Raw genomic sequence first — 7637 nt, 5'->3', positions numbered from 1 at the left:
GATGAAATAGTGGCAAAGTGTGAACACCGACTAACAAAGTGAAAGCATAAGCAAGAATATAAAGTCGATGAGAAACACATACTCCCCCAAGCTTAGGCTTTTGGCCTAAGTTGGTCTACTCCCATGGAGGGAAATAACCAGCTCTGGGGTACTCCGGAGTGGACTGAGGATGCCACTGCTGTGTGAGCTCCTCTGGCTCCCACTGATAAACCAGCGTCTGGTACTCGACTGGTGGCTCGGGCACGGGCACCTGTGGTTGGGCTAAGCCCCAATATGCGTAGATGTCCGAGGGCATAATAATGTACCTGCCTGCATGAAGATTGAACAAAGAAGGAGCAGGCAAAGTAATAGTCTCACGAGTACCCTAACTAAATACCAGGTTATAAATCATCCTTCTATTTATATCTCTATCAAGAAAGTCATGGCGAACCATGCTATCATAATCTAGATATCTCTTAGGAAGAAGGATCTCTTCTTCCTCGTCCAGTCTAATAGGTATCTCAAAATGTCTAGCAAGACGAGTAGCATAGATACCTCCATAGACAACGCCTTTAGAACGGTTCATGTTCAACCGTTGAGCTACTATAGCGCCCAAGCTATAAGTTTTATCATTATAAAGGGCTTCGTGCAAGACCGCAAGATCTGGAGAGCTAAGGGACCCAGCTTTCCCACGGCCAATCAAACATTTTCCCACAAATAATGAGAAGTACCGAAGCACGGGAAAATGTATGCTAGCAGCTCTAGCGCAAGACACTCCTCTCTCCTCTCCTACAGCAATAGTGTCGATGAAAGCTTCCAAGTCCCATGGACGAGGTTCATGAATATCCCCAATGTAAGGTAATTTGCAAACATTGCAAAAATCCTGGAGTGACATGCGCTGGGGGATATCATAAAGTTTGAACTCAACCATAGGAGGATTCTTCCTCGGATAGAAGTTAAAGCTTTGTACAAAGATATTAGTGAGGAGGAGGTATTGCGGACACTTATCTTCAACGAAGGTGGTAAGGCCTGCGTTCTCCACCAAGTAGTAAAAGTCCTCATAAAGTCCGGCGGTGCGTAAGAACACATCGCTTGGCCACTCACACGCTCGAACTTCTGCAACTCGAGGGACCGGATACTTGGGTTTCTTCTCACTTCCAATGTCCTTGGGGTAACGACTTGAAAAGCCTCTTAAGAACCTCCTCATCTTTTCCCTTTTCTATTTCTGAAAATTTCTGAAATTTTAGTGATTCTAAGGAAAAGTGAACAAGGCTCAACGAAACTCATAGCAACTACTCTGACAAGTGCCTAGAGGCCATATTACGCATCGAAACTACTTGGGACCAGCTAGAATTAGCATGCAAAGCTCAAGAACATGGTCACTAAGGCAGCAAAAATACGCGAAGTATAAGGCACTAGAGCAAAAACTAATTGGACCAATGGAGGAGTCACTTACAAAGGAGTAATTTCCCTAAAACAGTTCGGAGAATGGTGCTTTGAGCAAGGAGATCGAAAATCCCAGCAAGAGGAGCAAGAACACGGGTTTGAGCTGCGAAACGATTTTTTTTCTGGAGGTAGGAGAAGCAGATGAGATCTAGAATGAGTGGAGGGGGTACACGTGGGCCCCGCAAGCCTGCCAGGCCCGGCCAGGGGGGTGGCCGGGCCTCCTGGGCTTGTGGCCCACTGGCGCATCCCCCAGACTAGCTCTTCGTCTCAGTATTTTTAAAAAATTCCATAAAAAATCATACTGGATTTTCAGGACGTTCGGAGAACTTTTATTTTCGGGGTACTTTTCTACAGGACGCTAAGACAGAAAACAGGGAAAACTAAACTAAACCTATCATTTTTCTTCTAAGCAACCGAAGGTGAAAGCTTGGAACAGAGGTTTGTGACTCCTCGATTCATCCGTCTCATGGTCATCGAAAGAAATCTGTCAATGAGGTTGATCAAGTCTCCTTGACAAACTTTTTCGAATCGCAAAAGAAAACGGAGAATTTTCGAATAGTCAATAGGTTACCTCAATGGGGATGTGCATATCCCGGACAATCAAATCATACTTCATCTTGACAGGAGGTATAGGGCATTCAAAGCTCCCAATAAGAATCAATGAAGTTTTTTGATAGCATTGATGCAATGTACTCGATATTGTTTCTTAGGAAAGTGCACCGTATGCTCATTACCGTTGACATGGAAAGTGACATTGCCTTTGTTGCAATCTATAACAGCCCTTGCAGTGTTTAAAAAGGTTCTTTCGTGGACAACCGCCATGGCATCGTCCTCGGGAATATCCAAGATAACAAAGTCTGTTAAGATAGTAACGTTGGCAACCACAACAGGCACATCCTCGCAAATGCCGATAGGGAAGGCAGTTGATTTGTTAGCCATTTGCAGAGAGATTTTAGTGGGTGTCAACTTATCCAGTTCAAGTCTATGATAAAGAGAGAGAGGCATAGCACTAACACCGGCTCCAAGGTCGCATAAAGCAGTTCTAACGTAGTTACCTTTAATGGAGTAAGGTACAGTGGGCACTCCGGGATCAACTAGTTTCTTAGGAGTTCCACCCTTGAAGGTATAGTTAGCAAGCATGGTGGAAATCTCAACCTCAGGTATCCTCCTCTTATTAGTAACAATATTCTTCATGTACTTAGCATACGGAGACATTTTGAGCATATCTCTCAAACACATTTGCAGAAAGACAGGTCTAATCATTTCAACAAAGCGCTCAAAATCCTCATCATCCTTTTTCTTGGATGGTTTGGGAGGAAAGGGCATGGGTTTCTGAACCCATGGTTCCCTTTCTTTACCATGCTTCCTAGCAGCAAAGTCATTCTTATCGTATCTCCTAGCCTTAGGTTGTGGGTTATCAAGATCAACAGGTTCAATCTCCACATCCTTATCATTGCTAGGTTGAGCATCAACATGAACATCACTATTACATTATCATTAGGCTCATGTTCATCACCAGATTGTGTTTCATCATCAGAGACAGACATCGTTTGGATTCTCAGGTGTATCAGCATCTGGGTTGCTAGCGTGCAGGTTCCTATCATCTTTCTTCTTCTTTCTAGGATGACTAGGTGCATCAGTGCCAACTCCTTGAGAATCTTGTTCAATTCTCTTCGGATGACCCTCAGGATACAAAGGTTCCTGGGTCATTCTACCGCCTCTAGTGATGACTCTGACAGAATTTTCATTCAACTCATTGAGCAAGTCATTCTGAGCCTTAAGTACTTGTTCTACCTGAGTAGTAACCATATAGGCATGTTTACCTAAGAGCTTAAGATCATTGACGTTTCTGTCCACACAAACACTTAAATGACTAAGCATACGAGCATTCTGTTCCAATTGTCTGCTAACATAATCATTGAAACTCTGTTGTTTGGCAACAAAGTTATCAAATTCATCCAGGCATAAGCTAGCAGGTTTATCAAAAGGAATATCACTCTCATCAAACCTACAGAGAGAATTTACTTCTACTACCTGTATCGGGTTATCAAGACCATGGATCTCTTCGATAGGTGGTAGATTTTTGACATCTTCAAATTTAATGCATTTCTCTTTCACAGATTTCTTAGCTTCTTGCATATCTTCAGGACTGAAGAATAGAATACCTCTTTTCTTCGGAGTTGGCTTAGGAGGTGGTTCGGGAATAGTCCAAGCATTCTCATTGCACAAGATGTTATTCAACAGGATCTCAGCTTGTTCTACAGTTCGTTCCCTAAAAACACAACCGACACAACTATCTAGGTGGTCTCTAGAAGCATCGGTAAGTCCATTATAGAAGATATCAAGTATTTCATTCGTCTCAAGAGGGTGACCAAGCAAAGCATTCAGTAGCTGGACGAGCCTCCCCCAAGCTTGTGGGAGACTCTCTTCTCCAGCTTGAGCAAAGTTGTATATTTCCTGCAAGGCAGCTTGCTTCTTATGGACAGGAAAATATTTTTCATAGAAGTAGTAGACCATATCCTGGGGGCTACGCACATAACCAGGAGCAAGAGAAGTGAACCAAGTCTTAGCATCATCCTTTAGCGAGAAAGGAAACAGCTTGAGGATATAGTAGTGGCGGATCTTTTCCTCACTAGTGAATAGGGTGGCTATATCGTGCATTTTGGTAAGATGGGCTACAACCGTTTCAGATTCATAACCGTGAAAAGGATCAGATTCGACCAGAGTGATTAACTCAGGGTCGACAGAGAATTCATAATCCTTATCGGTCACAAAGATAGGGGAAGTAGCAAACTTCGGGTCATATTTCATCCTAGCGTTCAGAGATTTTTCTTTCCACTTGAGCAGTAATTTCTCAACATCATAGCTATCCTTACAAGCAAGAAAGTCCTCAGCTATCTCTCCCTCCATAACATAACACTCAGGCATATCAGGCAATTCATGTCTAGGAGAGCTAGTACTAGCAGGCAAAATAGCAGGTTCTACTTCAATAGTATCAGCAGTTTCAGAAGTATCATCACATCTAGCAGCAACTCTAGCAATTTGTGCATTAAGAAATGCACCTAGTGGCAAAGCAGTTTCAAGCATAGCATCATCAGGCAAAGTAGTATTAAGCATAGCATCATCATAAGCATCATGAGCAGTAGAAGTAGCATCATCAAGTGCATGCGACATATCAAGATTTCTAGCAGGAGGTGGTGTCGCAAACTTACTCATAACTGAAGGTGAATCAAGTGCAGAGCTAGATGGCAGTTCCTTACCTGTCCTCGTAGTGGAGGGCAAGACTTTAGTTCTTGGATCTATCGCATTCCTCATAGTGACCACCAGACGTAAATCCCAAGTGCCTCAGAGAATATAGTTGTGCTTCCCCGGCAACGGCGCCAGAAAATAGTCTTTATAACCCACAAGTATAGGGGATCGCAACAGTTTTCGAGGGTAGAGTGTTCAACCCAAATTTATTGATTCGAATCAAGGGGAAGCCAAAGAATATTCTCAAGTATTAGAAGTTGAGTTGTCAATTCAACCACACCTGAAAGATTTAGTATCTGCAGCAAAGTATCAGTAGCAAAGTAGTATGATAGCAGCAGTAGCAACAGTAACCAATAGCAGCAAAGTGACAGCAGTAGCAACAGAGTAACAGTAGCAGCAGTGACAGCAGTAGCGGCAAAGTAACGTAGCAAGGACCAGTAGGAAAAACTCGTAGGCATTGGATTGGTGATGGATGGTTATGCCGGATGCTATTCATCATGCAACAGTTATAACACGGAGAGATATGTAACTAGCTCCAGTTCATCAATCTAATGTAGGCATGTATTCTGTATGTAGTCATACGTGCTTAGGGAAAAGAACTTGCATGACATCTATTGTCCATCCCTCCCGTGGCAGCGAGGTCCTAATGGAAACTACAGGATATTAAGGTTGTCCTTTTAATAAAGAACCGGACCAATGCATTAACACTTGGTGAATACATGAACTCCTCATACTATCGTCATCTTCGGGAGTGGTTCCGGCTATTGTCACTCCGGGGTTGCCGGGTCATAACACATAGTAGGTGACTACAACTTGCAAGATAGGATCAAGAACACACATATATTGACGACAACATAATAGGTTCAGATCTGAAATCATGGCACTCGGGCCCTAGTGACAAGCATTAAGCATGGCAAAGTAGTAGCAACATCAATCTCAAAACATAGTGGATACTAGGGATCAATCCTTGCCAAAACTAACTCGATTACATGATAGATATCATCCAACCCATCACCGTCCAGCAAGCCTACGATGAGATTACTCACGAACGGTGAAGAGCATCATGGAATTGGCGATGAAGGAAGGTTGGTGATGAAGATGGCAACGATCTCCCCTCTCCGGAGCCCAGAGCGGACTCCAGATCTGCCCTCCAGAGGAAGAACAGGAGGTGGCGGCGCCTCCGTATCGTAAAATGCGATGAACCCTTCTTCTTGATTTTTTTCGGTCGAAAGAGGATATATAGAGCTGGAATTGGAGGCGGCGGAGCCCCAAGGGGCTCACAAGCCTGCCAGGCCCAGCCAGGGGGGGGGGGTGCGGGCCTGGTGGGCTTGTGAGCTCCTGGCTCCGTCCCTCTAGGTAATTCTTGCGCCAGTATTTTTTATATATTCCACAAAAAATCCTCGTAAATTTCCAGGTCATTCTGAGAACTTTTGTTTGTGCACAAAAACAACACCATGGCAATTCTGCTGAAAACAACGTCAGTCCGGATTAGTTCCATTGGAATCATGCAAATTAGAGACCAAAACAAGGGCAAAAGAGTTTGGAAAAGTAGATACGACGGAGGCGTATCTACGGCGGCCCTCCGGTTCCTCCTCTTCGCCGATTCCGCGTCAAACTTGGCGATCTCCTCCGGCGTGCACTCTGCCCGCGGCTTCCTTGGCGCCTTGGCCTTCTTCTTCTTGGCCATTCCGGGCCATTCGGGTAGGTGTCGGCCATGGACGGGGGAGAGAGAGGGATACGGCGGGAAGTGGGAGGGTTTGGTTGGAAATGGCGCCAAAAGGGGCAGGGGTGGGTTTTACTTTGTGCCGCCGACTGGCGGGCCAGGGGCGGACGAGCGCGCGTGTCCCGCCCGGGCGCACGCTGTCTGTTTCACCCCAAAATTGGCGCAAAGTTGGGCTGGGGATGGGTCAAAAACGGACACTAAACGGACAAACGTCCATTTTCTCCCGCGCGCTGGGCCATGTGTTTTGTTCGTTTTGCCCCAAACGGACACGCGCAGACAGGATGGGGTCGCACGGTGGAGTTGGCCTTACACCATGGGTAGTTCCACGGCAGCTTGGCAGGTCGACTACGGCGTCGGCTGGCATGCTTCAGCGTCCGTCGTCCGTAGTCGATTTGTGTCGGCCTTCGCTTCCTCTCCTCGTCGTCTCGGCGTTACTTCGTCGAAGGGTTGTCCTTTTCCTAGTTACGGTCCATCGTCCGTCTTGCGTCCGGTGCGGCAGGACCGACCTCATCTCGGGCACGGTGTTGCAGGACCGACCTCGTCTCGCACACGGTACAGCAGGACCGACCTCGTCTCGCACATGGTGTCACAGGACCGAGCTTGTCTCACGCCCGGTGCTGCAGGACGGGTCGATGGAGGCCAAATTTTGGTCGGCCTATTGGGTCTTGACGCTAGGGGATGTCCATGGGTGTGAAAGGCATGCCCTTTCTGCTCGTCTCTTTGGTTGGGGTAGCAACGGATATCAGGTGCAGTGGTATCAAGGTCTTGGATGTCGGGGTGGCAGCCCTCGTGGTGGTAGCGCGGTGCTTTTGGGCAGAGCTCGTTGCTTGGTGCTACCTGGTAGCCATGGCCGTGTGGGCGACGTGGTAGCTGGGGTGTAGCGTTCGGTGGCGGTTAGTGTTGGCGGGGGTGAAAACATCTTCAATATCCGGACGGACCGGCGGTGACGAAGCTAGTTCCCTTCTTGAAGGTATCGTCGCGACTCTCACTACCCGTCGTGCTGCTCTAGGGGAAACTCTGACCATCGGGTCGGGCGATGGCGGCACCCCGGTGTCGCATCCTTCCTGAAGGCACCTCCTTAAAGCACACGGTTTGTCGTATGTAGCTTCAATTATTCGCGTTGACGTGTTCCCGATTGAGCCACCGATGCTCTTGTAGTGCTAGGGGTAGTGTTGCTACGCTCACAGACTATGTATCCCGGTTGGGTGTGTGCGTGTGTTGTGGTGGTGGGAGCTTGTAT

The sequence above is a fragment of the Hordeum vulgare genome, chromosome 5H (genome assembly GCF_904849725.1).
Source record: "Hordeum vulgare subsp. vulgare chromosome 5H, MorexV3_pseudomolecules_assembly, whole genome shotgun sequence".
Taxonomy (NCBI): Eukaryota; Viridiplantae; Streptophyta; class Magnoliopsida; order Poales; family Poaceae; genus Hordeum; species Hordeum vulgare.
The sequence above is the reverse complement of the archived record's forward strand: the minus strand, read 5'-3'. Positions refer to the sequence as shown.